General features: G+C 49.7%; 1 protein-coding gene across 2 annotated transcripts in view; it reads left to right on the forward strand.

Annotated features, from left to right (window-relative positions):
• Positions 1-5,664: 5,664 nt before the first annotated feature.
• COL8A2 (collagen type VIII alpha 2 chain) overlaps positions 5,665-16,214 on the forward strand; it is a 141,125-nt gene continuing 130,575 nt past the window's right edge. Inside the window, exon 1 of one of the 2 annotated variants that reach the window (XM_019547729.1) lies at positions 5,665-6,059. The gene's annotated coding sequence lies outside the window, so the exon portion shown is untranslated. The remainder of the gene's footprint in view (positions 6,060-16,214) is intronic. The other variant, XM_019547728.1, reaches the window with a different exon arrangement.

Consider the following 16,214-nt stretch of genomic DNA (forward strand, 5'->3'; position numbering starts at 1 on the left):
CTGAGACCCAACTCCCACTTCCCTCTCCCTGCCAGGGATGCTTTTTCTCTTCCCTCCCTGGAGTCGCTTCTCGCTTGCTCTAATGAAATGCAGTGACTTGGAGGTGTGGAGGGGAGAGGTCCTTTTTGATTTGTCTGGTGCTAATTCAGAGCAGATGAGGGTTTCCCCCTGAAGGCTGAGACATCCTCATGGCAAGGGTAGTGCCAGTGCTCCCTGGAGGTAGACCGGGAAGGGAAGGAGGGCCTAGTGGATCCATGGTTTTAGGCTGCCTGTCTGTGCTAGCTGCAGAAAGTTGGGGAAAGAGCTGTGAAGATCTCGGTGGCGGTGAAGTCCAAGCCTGAGTCCAAGGGACTCTTTGAAATGGGAAATCCTTCTTCAGAGCCCCTTGATTCTGGTTCTTGGTTCTGTACCAAGATTACTGGTACATGGCGGGGGGATGGGAGAAGAAGGACAGAGCAAATGTCAAGCGTGGGGTGACGTGTTTTTCACACAACCCTTTGCCTCTGGTCTGAGACCAGCCAAACTCGTTTCACCCAGGACAATGACATGTGGGGGTCAGCTCTCTTCAACCTGGCTCCGCAGGGCGCTGAATGTTTGGCCTTGCCAAATTTTTGTTGGACCTAGGCACCTATAATTCAGCGGTGTAGTTCCCCCTCACCCCAGGCCCCGCTGCAGTCAACCTTACACTCAGACATCACAGGTTTATCAAGTTCAACAAACCCACATGCTGATGGAGCAAGTGCCACAGAGCATGCGCTCTCCAGTGCATGACCTGACCAAAAGTTAGCACAGAAACGGGCCTTACCTCTTTCCAAAGATTTCTATCTATTCCAAGGAAACCAAAAGCTCTTGCAAAACTGGAAGTGCCTACCTAGGAAACAAGTTCATGATGGCTGCACAGTGGCTTCCACGGTCAAATAAAGGGACCTTCAGTTTCCACTGGTGGTTTTGGGTCCCAGATTAATCCAGTAAGGGTTCAACATCAGGCTGTCCCTGACCTGGAGATGATACAAAGAGCGTGGTCAGCTGTTTTACGCAGTGGAGGCAGGGAAGTGAAATGACTTGCTCAGGGTCTCCCGGGGAGTCGGTGGCAGAGCTGGCTCTTGCCTCCCCCACCTCCCACAGGCCCTGTCCCAGGGCTCCACTACGACATCATCCGTCCTCCTCTTGCTTTGCTCCCCTCCAAACACCAGCTTCTGCAACCCCTCCCTCCTTTCTGACTCACTTCTCCCTTTTGCATTGGAATCTGCTGGAATTTCATCCTCGAGACACTGGTGAGATCAGATCGAGGGCCCTGAGGGCTGACTGCATCGACTTTACTGACTTCACTGGAATCCCATTCCACTCGTGGCTTGTACAATTTCCTGAGAAACTTAGGTAACAATAAAATACTACAAATAATTAACATTCACTGAGAAAGCAGCTTGAGCACTGGTCTTTGACTGCTAAACCCAGGGCACCTCCTTTGGCTGCATCAGATGGCTCGTGACGGAAGCTCTGTGAAGGGCACAGGTCTGGCATCACTGGGCTAGCCCTGCCCTTGTATTTCCCCCTTTCTCAAAGCCAAAGATGCTGCCCTTCTGCAGTGAGTATAGGGCTCTGGGGAGCCTCCATGCAGCATGCCCCAGGACCCGGTTGATTTACCCCGGTGCGGGCTCTAACCCCTTCTCTCCGCAACCCCAGTTCTGCCACCTGGGGGGATGTTAGAGGTGGGGATCTGCAGGAGGCAGATGAAGAAAGGAGCAGTGGTAGTGTGGCAAGCCAGTCCGGCTCTGAGCATGATATTGCCCTGAGCAGAGTCCAAGCAGGTTGGTGAGATTCAGGAGGGAGCAGCCATACTCAGCCCCCCGGCCTGGCCCTCCTGTGAACCCATCAGTGAAAGCAGCAGAGCAGGGGCCTTTCTGGGTTAATTGCCATTTCATTTCATGCCTTGTGGGAATGGCGCTGCGTCAGACTGGATACAGGTGGCAGTGATGTTAGCCAGCTGCCCCAGAAGGAAGAGGCAACTTGACAGAGCAGCTGCTGGGATAGGGTTTAGGCACACTGGGATCTGTCTCTATCCAGAGACAACCGTAAGATCAAGTCTGCTCCGGCCTGAAAGCTGGATCTGGTGTGGTCTCATGGGACCATGTCATTCACTTTCATCCTGAAGTGAAGAAAACATCGTGGGAGAGATGGACAGATGAAGGGGATGGATGCGGGTACATGGGCAGATGTGTGAAAGGGTATTCATAGGAACCATTCAGTCTCTGCCCCGAAGGGATCTATCCATATCCTTTACATGGCTGTGCACTGCAGCACCTGTCACACAGAGCTCAACCTGTCTGAGCCTCTGCAGGTGCCACGGCAATAGGAATATGCAAGATCAGGCAGGAGACAGCGAGAGATATGGCTGGAAGCATGCGGGTCATGCCGAAGTATGTGCAGAGAATGGGAGAAGGAGAGGTGAGGCAAAGCGGGTAGGTGAGGGGTTGTGTCTGGGGAAGGCTGGATGAATAGAGAAACAGGCAGGGGGTGAGGCCCTTAATGGCTGCAGGGCAGGGTGGTGTGTCTGGCAGGAAAAATCCTTTTTTACAACCTGCCGGCAGGAGACCTAACACTTTCCTCCATTCAAATATGTTTAGCATGTGGCTCCCTGCAGCTCATTCATGGCGTGGCTGCTGCATTGGTCCTCAGGAGAGGGAGTGGAGCAGCCTTGTCCAACAGCAACAGGGCCCATGATGGATGGAGGGCTGGGCTCTCCTGGGCAGTCAGCAACACCTGTCAATGAGACGCTACAACTCATTCGCCTCCGAAAACAGGGATAAATGGTGGCCAAGCAAAGCAAAGGGTCAGGTCCCCATGGGCACATGGTTCCTGAAGATAAATGAGCCCAGCCCAAGGAAGGTTGTAAGTCACAGAGGCGATGATAGGCCCTGCCTGAGCCGCAGGGCAGCTTCCCAGGACGTTCGGCTTTTGTTCTGGCCCAGAATCCAAGAATGCACTCAGCCAGGAGAAAAGCAAACATGTGGCTGTGAGGCCGGCCGGTCCTAAGCTGCTGTGATGGCTCCAGCCTATTGGAAAGGCACCCGAACACCCCATATACCTGGAAGAGTTTGCTTCTCTCAGCCTCCTGCTGCTTTAGGGTGAGGCTATGAAGTGTGAGTGGCCGACACTGGAGCATGTTTGGGGTGGATGGTGTTCTTCAACCACTGAAGAAATGGGAAAAGTAGTTTGCTTCCATGCTCACCGGCTCACCCCTGAAGGGAGAATACGGTGTATTTAAGCTGACCCCCCTGATTTCTGGAGGAGACTTAGCAGAGGAGATGGGAGCTGTAAGGTGAAAAGAGGGAGGAGGAGGACTGGTGCAGGGCACCACCAAAGATGACCGTTGTAGATGAATAGCTTGGGGCTGGTGCCCATGCTGTTGGCATCAGGGCTCATTCCTTAAGACCCCAGGACTGTGTCCCAGCTGGTTCCCAGGCAGGGTAATACCGCATCTCACATGGGTTTCTATAATGGAGAGTCTGCAACCCCTGTGTCTGCTGGAGGGATGCACCCAGGCTAAGTGGGGCTCTGGGGCACCTGATGTTTGTTTCCTGGCCAAGTATAACCCACTAGTGAGTAGGTGACCTGTCATGCTGCCCTGGGATCAGAGATGAGTCAGCAGCAGGGGTACTAGGTGGAAGGGGGGTGGCTTCACAACCCAAATGTATCTACTCGTTTGCTCTGAGCAGCACATACAGCCAAGCCAAAACATAGGACTGTGCTCTTCAGCCAGGCTTTTGGATGTGCACTGCTATGAGGGACATCTGTGCAGACAAGCAGTCATGTTAGTGTGCAGTCCAGCCAGGTTCACTGGCTGTATCTGCATAGATCAGCCTGAGAATTGAAGCCTTCATCCATATCAACTGCTTGGGTTATCCACCGGGTACCTGCAATCAGGAACAGAACCAGCGGGTGCTTAAGTTAATGAACAGTGTCAATGGGCAGTTGAAGCCAAGTAACATCTAACACTTCCACAGCACCTGTCTGCCTGACCAGCCTCAAGCTACACCCATCTCTACTAGGGGTCGCCGACATGCAGCCGCTCCTGGAGCAGCCAGTACCAACCAGCAATTCCACATCAGACCTCACAGTATGGTGCCAGTTGGTAAAACATGGGGAATTCCAGCCCTTCTTAAACAGGAGGTACAAAGCACAGTGTACAGCCCGGAGCACAACTGCAAACAGGCAGCCACACAGCTTGAGCTCCAGCTTCTCTCTTGTTAACCAGGGCTGGTACCCTTGGGAGAGCTAATTACAGCAGCAGAGACATCTAGTGGCTGAATGATAAATTGCAAGTCTGTCTATCACCAGGGTCTTCTGGTGTCTCTGAGCACCATCCAGCCATGCGTTAAGTAGTGCGACTAGCATCTGCAAGCAAACATGCACTTGATATAGGGCATTGGAGCAAATTATTCTTCCAGAAAATGTCAGGGCATTGATATCGGGCATTGGAGCAAATTATTCTTCCAAAAAATCTCTCCAAGCAAAGTGGTCAGGTTCATCCAAACAACCCACTGCAGTAAAGGATGTAGAGGTCAGGATTGCCGGCAGGAATCTCTCTTTTTGGTGAAACCCCTCCTGATCTGCATAAGCATTTCTTGAAGGGGGAGGGGGGCCTTTCTCTAAATGGTGCTGCATTTTTCAGGACAATGGCAGCATTTCTAGAGTTGCATGTATACTTGGAAAGGGAAATGAGATGTGGAGCTGTCTTCTCCCACAGGCTGCTTTTGGGAGGGTGCTGGAGGAGTGGGTGTGGGGGGGAGGTTGGAGCTGCTTGCAGGTGTGAAGGAACTAGCAAGCAGTTCTCTGAATAGGGTGGGGAGAGCTGGTGTTTGATCAGCCCTTTCCGGCTATGGATGTAGATATGACTCTTAGCTAGGGGAAGCTTTTCTTCATGCCGTTCCTAGGGACAGAAAAGTCACCAGAAGCAGTGGGGCACCAGGTCCGTGGTGTTGGGGAAGGAGGCACCAGATCTGTGCTGTTGGCGGGGGAGGCACCAGGTCCATGGTGTTGGGGCATCTAAAATGTCTTGGGCTCAAGGGGGGCTTGCTCTGCTGGTTTCACCCACCACAAATTAAACAGAAGCATCCAAACTCCCCCAGTGTGGGGCACTGGTCCTTGGCTTTGGTTGGTTTTCAGGGTTTCCCAGGTGCCACCAAAAGCTAACTTCCAGGTTCCTTTTACCTTGATATTCTTAGAATTGGGGTGTCTCTGAAAACGGAGCCACTGACACCTGCTCCCTGCACTATACATGCCAGTGTCCAGACCCACTGCCCCTCCCGGCCCATCCTCGTACAACTTGACATCACAGATCACTGAGTCGGGGGCAAAGTGCTTTTTGGTCCTCTGGGAACGTCAGAGCAGCTCCCCCTAGCACAGCCCTGCCATTCCAGTTCCCCCGACCCAGTTCTGCCCCCCTCACCCATGTCTATCTTTTCAGTTATACTTTTGCCAACTGGGTGCAAAGAGGAGTGTCATTTGCTCAGCTGCACAGAGGGCTGCAGCAAGGAGGTGGGGGAGAGGGTGCTCACAGTGTAGAGCCTGGGTCTTGGGGGGAGTGCTCCTCCACCCTCGCCCCTTATCTCCTCCCAGAAGTGGGTTTTTTTTAAAGTATATATAAACACGGTGCCTTCTGTGTCAGTGAAACGGCGAAACAATTCAGAGCTGGAACCCACTCAAGAGAGCGGGAGAGAGAGAGGAAAAAAGAAAAAAAAAAAACCTCGACCAGCCAACCCAGTCCTGAGCCTTGTTAGCCCATCAAAGAGTCTATGAAAAACCTTTCCTCCCTCCCTCATGCACTCATTCGCAGCACTGCCCAGATCAGCTCTGTCCTTTTCCCTCTCTCCTCCTACAAAGGTAGACCTCTCCAGGCTGCCCGAAGCTCTCAGGAACGAGAGTCACTGACTGCTGCAGTTCCCTGGAGTAGACTATCCCACCAGCAAATCAAACTCTGCTTCTTGCAAACCTCAGAGACCCCTTCCTCTCCCCAAGATTCCCCATGCGAGTCTAAAGAGGCTGCTTCTACAAACAAGGTAAGGGCTTTCTTTTCTTGATCTATCCTCCTCCTCATTTACTTTCACCTACGTGCCTATCACATGTTGCATTAAGCTCAGACTAGGAAAATTCTCTCTCATTTCTCAGTCACAAGACCCTATAATTCTGATTGCCTTTCTCCATGCAGCAAGGGATATTGCACAGGCTCTTCCAAATGCCTCTTCCCAGGCAAGGTTTCATCTGCATGCTTTTCTTTATTTCTTTTTCCCTTTTACCATCCCTTCTTTTGTTTTTTCCCCCTGCCCCTTTTTAAAGTTGCATTCCTTTGTAATAAGCTGTATTCCAGGGGCTGGAGATGGTCAGGCTGTTTAATAAGAACCACTTTGGGCCCAACCTGTGTCTGGTTCTAATGTCTAAATCCTACTTTTCTAGCACGAAAAATGTTTGGGAAAAGTTTTGCGCCCCTTGGGACCTCCCTTCCCGGCACTTTGACTGTGCGTCCAATTCCATAATCTGACTGTGAGGCTGTCCTCTTTCCCAATTACAAACATCTGCACTAATACTTGTCGTCAGCCCCTATTAGAATCAGGATATATCGTCTGAGCTCATTTCACGCGCACCTTGAGTTGGGAAATATGAGGTGCTCCTTTTTTTAAAGAGCACTCCTGCTAATCTATGCTCTCCTCTGCCAAGTTTCTTGGCTTTGAACATTCTCAATAAGCCAGGAGAGTCCCCTCTCTATATTAGCCCCAGGCTGAGTAATAACCTACTGGAGATATTTTCTCATCTATGGGCAGCTTTGCTATAAGGAACGTTTAATAAATCATAAGGCCAGTGAATTCCTGAGATTTTTTTTTATTGCTTCTGTAAAAATGCAGTTTTGAGCTATCAACGAGGGACGCTGGGAACAAACTATTCTTTTTCAGCTGCAGTCCTACGAACGTTGGACGCTAGAACGATAGTGCTGTCTGCGTAAGAGGTTTTTTTTCCCCTGCTCAAACTGGGGCAGCATTGCTATGTTTAGAATAATAGAATTCACACCCGCGCGCACAGTCGCACAGGCTGTGTCGTAGCAGAGCAAAGCAGCGCCCTGCGGGACCAGCTGGAAGGTTTCGTTTCAGTTACAGAAGCAGCTCTTGAAGCTTTGTGGTTTTCGAGCCTCAAAGCCCCCAAGAAGCTGACCACTAAAAATGTTAGGGAGTCTATCAGTCCCCAGGATTTACAACAGGTACCCCCCCCCACCACCATGCTGCTCCTGAAGTTGCAATAGCAAACCTCTCCCTGACGCGAAGTCTGTGATGTTTGGGGAAGTGTTATCACTAGAATTTGTAGTGAGATTAAGAAACCAGTGATTTCCACAAACTTTTGCCCTGGAGCACAGGAAATAAATAAAAAAAAAATCCCCTAGAAAATAGGATAGATTCTTGAAGAGAGAGCAATTTGGGCAGCCAGGCTTGGAAAATTAGTTTCATCAAAACTTTTCTCTTTGTGTTTATTTGTATTTCCTAGTCCCGGGGTCCAGAGAAGACTAAAAGTGTACAGGGTATACCAAGTGTATACCAAGTGCACAGTGTATACCAAGCACTGGCTTCTTTCACATAATCTGCTCTGAAACACAGTTTGCCCCAAAAGCGGGTTCTGCATGGCTTGTAGCTTGACAAGCGTGGTCAGCGTTGAATCCTAGAGCTGTCAAGAGAGCCTCGATTTCTTGGAAAACGTGTGATGCTGTAACCATGGAATTTGCTTTGCGCCATAAGCAGGTGGAGGAGGGAACGCAGTCTGATGTCACAGTAGCCGTGCGTGAGCTCTCAGTGCGACCAGAACAGCTGAGTTGCCCCTTAAAAAAAAAAAAATCAAGAGAGGGAAAAAGTTTGACTCTGCAGAGGCATTTGTTTCCTGTCATGCCTTTGTTTCAGGCTCTGTAAAGCCAGATTGTAATAAGCCGAGGTGGTGTTTTCAGCCTTGCTTTGTACCGCGATGCACTGAAATGCCTTGCGATGATTCATATGTTCCATTCATATGAAATTCAGTATTTCAAAGTGTGAATGAGAATTGCTGTGGAGACTGGGGGGTTGGTTTGTTTGGTTTATAAGCAGTCAGCCCTAGAAGTGTCAAAAGATATTCACACCTTAGTGAAATCTAGGCTTTTTCTACCCCTGGCTTTTGGCAGCAATTCACGGTTGCTCTTTCCAGCGGCATTTTGATGTTCCCTTTCAAATAATCTTTTAAACTGTTTTTTTGCAGGGGGAATTATGGCAATTGTTTCTCTTTGATTTCCAAGCATCTCGGTGATCTTTTGTCAGCACCTTGACCACCCCAACAAGAGCTCCATGCCCAACCTTGTGTTGGGAGCCCCCAGAACCACAGGGCTGGATTGCCATCTCTGTCATATTTGGCAGCTTGGAGCAAGTCCCCAGCCTCTCTTCCTCTGCCCAGATCTTGCATGCAGGTTTCCCCCCCAGCGCAGGGCTAGCTGCTTTCTGTGCTCTGAAAGAGCCAGCATTTGAAAAGCAGCCACTAGCAGCAGTCGAGTTACAGTAGTTCTGAGGCTTGGTTAAACATTGGAGGCAGTGTTTAACTGCTCATGAAATAGTAACCAAGGCTACTACAATCGCAACCGAAAATACAACCAGACTTTTCTCATCTGGAGCAGAACACCATCCCATCTGCACCCCATCACAAGGGGCGGTGCGCGCATGAACGCGCTCGCTGATGGATAAAGAGCTGGGACACGGGAAAGGAAGTCGCTGACCTTTGAGAGTGAGGAACAGCTTAAAAACTCCAAGGCATCTTCCTGTTTAATACAGCTGACGCAGTTCATCAGCCCTCTTGAATGCCATCTCTTCACCCCCTGGGCTTTTCATTATGTGCACAAAGGTCCCGATTTAGGGCTCTTTCCTGGGTCCGCTTTTTTTCCCCCCTTGCTTCTAGTTACAGAAATATTTCTTGGAGTAAATTTTCTTGTAGAAATACAGAGGGGTTGAATCCAATGAATCCCTGCTGGCATGCTGTTGATTTTGCGGGTGTTATTCTAAAGGTGATGTTGGTTCAGGGAGAGAAAAGACCCGTTGCTTCCTGGGAAAGACAAGAGAAGGATTCTGCCCTTGGCCACTGCTGACATCGGTAGGGCTCACGGCCCTAAATACCTGTAGCATTGTGGATCTTGTAAGAAGGGTATCTGCTATATGCTTCCCTGCTGCTCTGATGTGAGTAGAGCACTATAATGATGTGGAAGGCTTCGCATGTCTTCCACAAAGATTTCTGACTGGTTCTTTCTGTGGTTGTGTTTGGCAATTAGACTGGGAGGGGGGAGAGTAGTGAGACTATGGGCTTCTGCATCCTCCAGCTGATACTGAGAGTCAGTCTGGTGGGATTCCCATAAGCTCTTTCAAGGCTGGGGACAGAAAGGCAAATTACAACCCTCTGAGGTTCCTGCCCTACCAGCCAGATAATGGACCACCCCAGCCCTAGCCCCAGCCCCTGCCTCTGTTGGCGCCCATGTCTGATGCCGCAGAAGAGACAGGCTATATTTTTAATTTGTGCTTATCGCACTGTGCTGACACCCAGCAGCCTTGGGGAACGATTCTCTGAGCAGGATGGAAAGAGCATCCTTTGGCACATGGACCTCGCCTCCCTGTAGAGGACAGATCAGTCGCTGGCCCAAGGGAAAGGACTCGACGCAAGGCAGCAGTGAGACCCAACTCACTTGCCCACCCCCTGCCTCAGTTTCCCCATAAATGGGGCTGCTTGATACTTGTCCATCTCTAAGTTGCTTTAAAGCACATATACATTAAGCAGAGCCAGGAGCTTGGGTAACCAGAAATGGGGGTCACTGAAGCTTCATATAGGGAATACAGGCCAGAATAAATGCTAAGCATGCTTATGGTAGCAGGACTTTGGCTGCAGGGCATCCAGTGTGACATGAGCTGAAGAGGCTTTCAACCTGGAAGTATGAGAGCGCCTGGCTGAGATGTCTTCCTCTTACCACCCATTCTCCCACAGCGCCTGCTGCCTGCTCTCAGCTCTTTTTTCTCTCTGAGTTTGCCAGCAGCACTGACGAAAGGATGGTTATGATGCTGGGGACTGGAGCAAGAATGTCCAATGCGGGGCTTCGTGCTTTGTTATAAATCTTTTCCAAAGGCACTTGGGAGACAGTTTTGTGGATCAATAGGAAGCGAGATTAGTGGGATGTCGTGTCTAGAGTTGCAACACCAAGTGGATCCTTTTGGCGATATATCCAAATAGTTGTAAATTTTTTCCAGTGTGGCTTTTTAGGTGGAACTTTCTTGCCTTTGGCTGGAAGAAAAATGGTGGGATACAAAGGCTAGCTTCCAAAACTCTCTTGCTATAAGATGCTGTGCCCTTCTGGCTATTATTATGCTTATTAATGGCTCTACTGCCATACAGGCTCTGACACCCCAGCTCCTCTCTTCCCTTGCTACTCCATGGAAAGAGCCTCTACCTACAGCCTAGTTGTGCGGGGAACATTGTATTGACTGGATGTTGGAGAACGGCACCTGCAAAATGCATTAGCTCTGGTGGAAAGGGCGTGAAGGGTTTCTCTTTTTTTCTTTTCCCCCCCCCTTTCTCACACACAGGGTCTGTCTTTCTCTCTCATATTTCAGCTTGTCCATAGCTAGGAAAGCAGCAGAGTTTCCATTCGGCTATGCTGAGGAAAACGCCTGTAACAACAAACCCTAATAGTTTGGAAGGGTGAGGGATTAAAGATACTGAATTTCATTTGTCTTCCCTCCTTCCCCACCTTCTTTCCTTTTGCGGAGGGCCAAGAAAGATCTGCTCTCGTGAGAATGTCTGTAATGCAGAGCCTCTTCGCTCCCCATCCCTGTCCCCCGGCCTTTGCCAAGCTTGCCGTCCACAACAGAGTTTCAGGCCTGAGGAGGGGAAAGCATCAGTGAGCATCTGCTAGTTGGAGGGGTGGCAAATCGGCTGGCTAAGAAGGCCAAGAAGGCCCTGTTCCTAAGCAGCGTCCTGGCGTCCCACTTGCACACCAGCACTCCCACGCACCGGACCCTGGCTCACAGATTTGGGCAGCTTCCCTTGCCTTTGTTGAACCCTTTCTCTTTGGGACTGAGGTCTGTGAGGCAGTGCTGGAGAAGGGCGTGAAAGGGGAGACCGCAAGAGAAAGCTCTAGGCAGCACCGGGAGTCCTGGACATCCCCTCCAGAGCACTGGGTGGAGAAGCAGCTCGGTGCTTTTTCCATACAATTCCCACCCTCCCTCTTTTCTTCTTTTTTACTAGTTTCCTTCCCTCCGCCCCTCAGTAAAAAAGAAAGAATTCCTCCCATGCAGGAGCCTTGCCTTGGTTCCCCATACAGCCGATGCAAACCGTGAAGCCCCTTGCTCTGCCTCGGGATGGGTGCCCTTTGAAATGGCACAGCCATCTTCTGTTTAAGCCACTAATAAAGCTGGAGCAGTGTAGAAATCACCTTCACATAGCTGTCCTTCATTCAGGGTAGAGGGAGAGAGCGAGAGTCCTTCCTGTAGGCCCATGTACTGTAACACGCAGGGCTGGGCTTTGATAAGACCCTAGTGGTTGGGGTAGACCCCACCGAAGGAATCGGTGTGCTAGGTGCTGAGCACTCGGGGAAACTGGGTTTTTAGTCTAGTTCTGAGATGGGAGCCGAGCTCTGCTGAAAAACCAGCCCCAGCTGCGGGCACAAACCCCTTGGAAATCTGGCTGTAAGCTCACGAGATTCGGACCTGCTGGGCCTTGGTTAGACCAAAGTTGTGATTAAACAAGCAAGTCTCCCATCGCTGCTGTTCCAGACTGAACCCTCCTCTCCCGTTCAGTAAAGAAGCAGTGGTGACTTTAAGGGAGCTGCCTGGGTTTAACCAGGAGGATTTGACCCTGGGATGTTGACATGCTAGGCTTCCTCCTTCCTTCCTTTATATTCTGGGGTAAATCTTAATTTGATTTTTTTTTCCCATGGACCTAGTGACCTGGCAGTGGGCACTAAGCATCAGCCTTTCCCTTTTCTCCTGCTTGCCTGCTTATGTTGCCTCTTCTCCAGGACTGTTGAGCCGCCCAAAGCATGTGATATGGTCCAAGTGGACCCGTGCTCTCGAGCCCTTCATCCCTGAGCAGGAACTCTACCAGGTTCTCAACCCTATCCATACTGAACAGCCTTCCAGCAGAGCCTCTTCTCATCTATCCAGGATTTAGCTGTCCAACAATCCTTTATTTGGCAACAGGGGAAAAGCTGAGTAGCCCTGAACCCCTCATTGACAGGTGTTGAATAAGAAGAAGAAAGTCCAGGTGTCAAACAATTTGGCCCTGAAGAACATCTTGGCAGGTCTTACTTCAGTAGGAGGCACCATGTACAGTGTAAGCACCTAGCTAGAAAGGGTGAAGCTTTAGAAGTCCCTATGTGACCTGGGAACTGAACTACCTTTGAAAATCAAAAGGGCTTAGGCTTCTAAGTCACTCAGACGCTTTTAAGATTTCCACCCAGTGTTTTTGCCGCTCTCTGCTTTTTAAAGCTCCAAGGCCAGTATAAAGAAAACTGCTTCCTTTGCAGGGTCTGCTGGATCTAGTGATCTCTGGGTAACCACTGCTGCCCAGGAGGCCTCATAGCTTTTAGTTTCCTCCCATCATAAACCAAAGACTACAGGATACAAGCCCTAGCTTCCAAACTGCCCAGTGGAAGTTGACTGGCATTCCAGGCTGTCTTCTGCCTTTGTCTCCCCCATCCCATGTCCTTCTTCATTATACACTATAGATGTCCCCAAAGCCTTACAAACACAGGTAAAGACAGACTGCCCCCGGCCCCTGAGGACTTCGAAAATGACCGAAGTGTCATTTGGGCTTGTATTCAGCGGGAGTGGGAGCTGGAGGTCTCTATCAAAAGAAGTGGCAGAGGAAGAGTTGTCTGGAAAGGTGGTGGTGAACAAGAAGTGCTGGATCTTGGAGGGGAAAAGGAGAGTACCAAGGGCAGGTGGCTTGACTAAATCATGGAAACCAGTGGCAGTGGAGAAAGGGGACAAAGGCAGCAGTGAAGTGGGATGACAGGGAAGAATATGAGACATAGAGAAGAACAGCGGCAGGGATACTAGGAAGGGTGTCTCCTTGGTTAGGTATTTTACATGGCTCTCGTCATTATGCTGGGGCCTGAGCATCTTGCAGGGGTGGTATGGTCAGTCAGGAAAATGCCAGAGGGGGCTAGGCTCAAGTACCATCACCTGAAGTCAGCAAAGCTCAGCTACACCCCAGCTTCCAGCTGCCTGTCTGCAGTCACGATCTTCCCTAGCCAAAGACTACCGAGGCTCTTCCTCGGCCCTTGACTATCACCCATCTGGGGAACTTCTTTCTTGGTTTCAGCGAACCTTGCTTAGCCGGGCTCCTCTCTTCTGGCAAGAATGTGGCAAAAGCTCCTGTTTGCTTTGGTGCGGGTACATCTGCCAGTACTGGTGCTTAATGAGCACTTGCTAATGGATCCTCCTGGCACTCCGAAGAGGGAAAGGAGCTTGTTATCCTCTACTCCATCCCCACCCACACTTTGTGAAATGGAGATGCAGAGAGACTCAGGCCAACTTTTGCACATGTGTGTGTCAAGCACCTACAAACCTGTGTTTATTCATTATATTCATTATTGCTTGAAACTCCCATGGACCTCCCAGGAGTTACCCTAATATAAATCCTAAACTGCTCGCAGCAGGAGTGGTCTTAGGATTCTCTTAAAACCAACCATGCGCTGCAAGTCTAATCAGCCTGACCTAGAAATCCCCGATCTTCTCGATCTAGCTACGCTCGCTCCTTTTTTCCAGACGGATCGTACTGGCGAGAGCTAAGCGCTTTCTTTATTGTTCTTCCAGAGGGTTTTATTTCATTGCTGCCTTCCAAGTTCCCAGGGATCTAAATTCTAAAGAAGGGGTCTTATAAAGAGCCTCGTCCAGATGAATGAGATGATATTGCTGGCTATCGAGACGAGATCTGTCCTCGGTTTTTATCCGCAGACAATATGCCAGTGGGAGCAAACAGGGATACAGCCTTTCTTTAGAGGCGCATTAGTTAAAAAAGAGCTTTTTCTTTGTCTTGGACAGAAACCCAAGACCCTGAAGCCAGACCACCTTGCGCAGCTGCAGTCCTCTCGAATCTTGCCAGCTAAACAGAGCTGGGCTTGGAGGGAGCAGCTCTTGTCTGCAGGAGGATGTGCTGGGGATACAGCAGAGGATGCAGTTTTGTCTCTGACAGCGCCAGGGGTTTGGAGGTGCTGAGACCTCTTGGTCAGGGTGCTGGGATGAGAAGCTAGATCAGCTTGCTGTGCTTTGAGGGCCCTGTTAGGCAGAGGTGTCGTAGTGCGCATGAAACCAACTCCTGCAGATGGTCAAGACTTCATTGTGCTCTGCAAAATTCCCTGCGTCTTGACCAAATTCCAGGTGGGGTAAGCGGGGGGATAATTCCTGCACTTCTCATTTGTCTGCTTCCTGCTTTAAACCTGACGGGTAATGTTGCCGTTGATCAGCTTCTGCCCCCAAGGTAGCTGCATTTTCAGTGGCATTGGAAGGTGTTTCTGGCATAGCTGAAATCTGAGAGGTATTTTGGGGTTGTCTTCAGTTTAGGGGCCCTGAGGCTCATTATTGGAGAAGGTGTTTACTTTGTGTCCCAAACTTATTCGTATGGACGTCTGGAATGGTGAGAATGTGACAGGACTTGGTGGAAGTGACTTGTGAAAATGCTTACTCCTCCTCTCCATCCCAAAGCTAACAGCAAATTCACCCGCTTTCAGATTTCTTTACAAACACTAAAATTAGCTCAAGTTTGTTTGCAAGCAAGACTGAATGGGCCTGGGACTGCTTTACAGCTTCCCCTCCAAATCAGGTGGTTTTGCCATGCAACTTGGGAACTCAAAGCACATTTTTCCCCCCTCCTTTCTGAGATCTTGGTTTTGCTCCAAAATCAAAATGTGATTCCTGGGGAGGGACAGAGGGCGAATCCAGTGTGCCTCAGCACTGAGAAATAACCACATGCCTCCCCCATCTTGCAACATGGATCCCAGAGGTTTGCCTAGCTGGACAAACATGTGTTCAGCCATGTATCAGCATCACTAGTGAACTTCAGCTAGGATTTTCAGCAGTGAAACTCCTGCTTAGCTAAGTGACCCAACCTGCTGGCAAAGAGAAATAATGCTACATTTATTATTAGTGATTTGTGTTGCCTATTTCTTGCCAGTCCCAAGCTTTCAAACGTCAGGAGCCAGTTCCCAGAGACCAGGATTCTGATTTAAAATGGTGATTTTTTTTTTCTTTAAATAAGGTTTTCTTTTTTCTTTTTCTTTTTCTTTTTTTTGATTTCCACTTCTTTAACTTGCAGGGCAGCCTGGGGTCATTTTTTCTATTTTTTTCATTTGACACCATGACTATTAGAGACATTTTGCTTGTAATGAAGGCAGAGATTCTTCTGAAGCCTCTTGATAGTGCATTTTTTTCCAACTGCCTGAATCATGAGCAGTGGCCATATTGTTAATTTATCATATGGGTGACCCAGCCAAGCCAGGGTGAGAGACTTCTTCTGCAAAGAGCTTGCCGTCCCACGAGACAAGGCTAGGGATAGACATCACACATCAACCGGTTTAAGTGATCAGAAGCTGGTTTAAAACTGTAACGGAACAAATGTTCAGTGCACATTACCCAGTTTGAAAATGCTTTAAATCGGTTTGAGATAAACCTGGTTGAATGTGGTATCAGACTTAATGGATTTGGCTCAAACCGGTTCATGCAATGCCTATCTCAGACCCCTTGCTGGTTTAAGATAAACCAGACACCCCCAGCATCCCAGCATGCTCTCTGGGCTGGGTTGGGCAGGGCTCTCTGCTCCACAGCAAGGCTGGCTCCTCCCCTCTGCTCTCTGGCTGCAGCTCTGGCAGAGACTTGTAGGGTCTGCTTGGCTTCCTCCTGCCCTACCTCCCCCTTGCTGCTCGCTGGACAAGCAGGGATCCCCCCTCCCTCCTTCCCATCTCCCACAGCACAGATCCCAGCCCCACGGACCCTAGGTATGTGGTTTGCTAGCTAATGCCAAGAGGGCTGTATGTGTGTGTCTCCAATTTCACTGGCACAGGCAGACAGAACAGTGACCTTAGGGCTGTTTGGAGCTAATAAACAGGTCAGCTGGTAAGCTGTTTAAGAAGAGTTTGAACTAATGGAGACAGGCTATTATTTTGCTAATGAGGTGATAAA

Source organism: Crocodylus porosus, unplaced genomic scaffold (assembly GCF_001723895.1).
Source record: "Crocodylus porosus isolate Cpor-Errol unplaced genomic scaffold, CroPor_comp1, whole genome shotgun sequence".
NCBI lineage: Eukaryota > Metazoa > Chordata > Crocodylia > Crocodylidae > Crocodylus > Crocodylus porosus.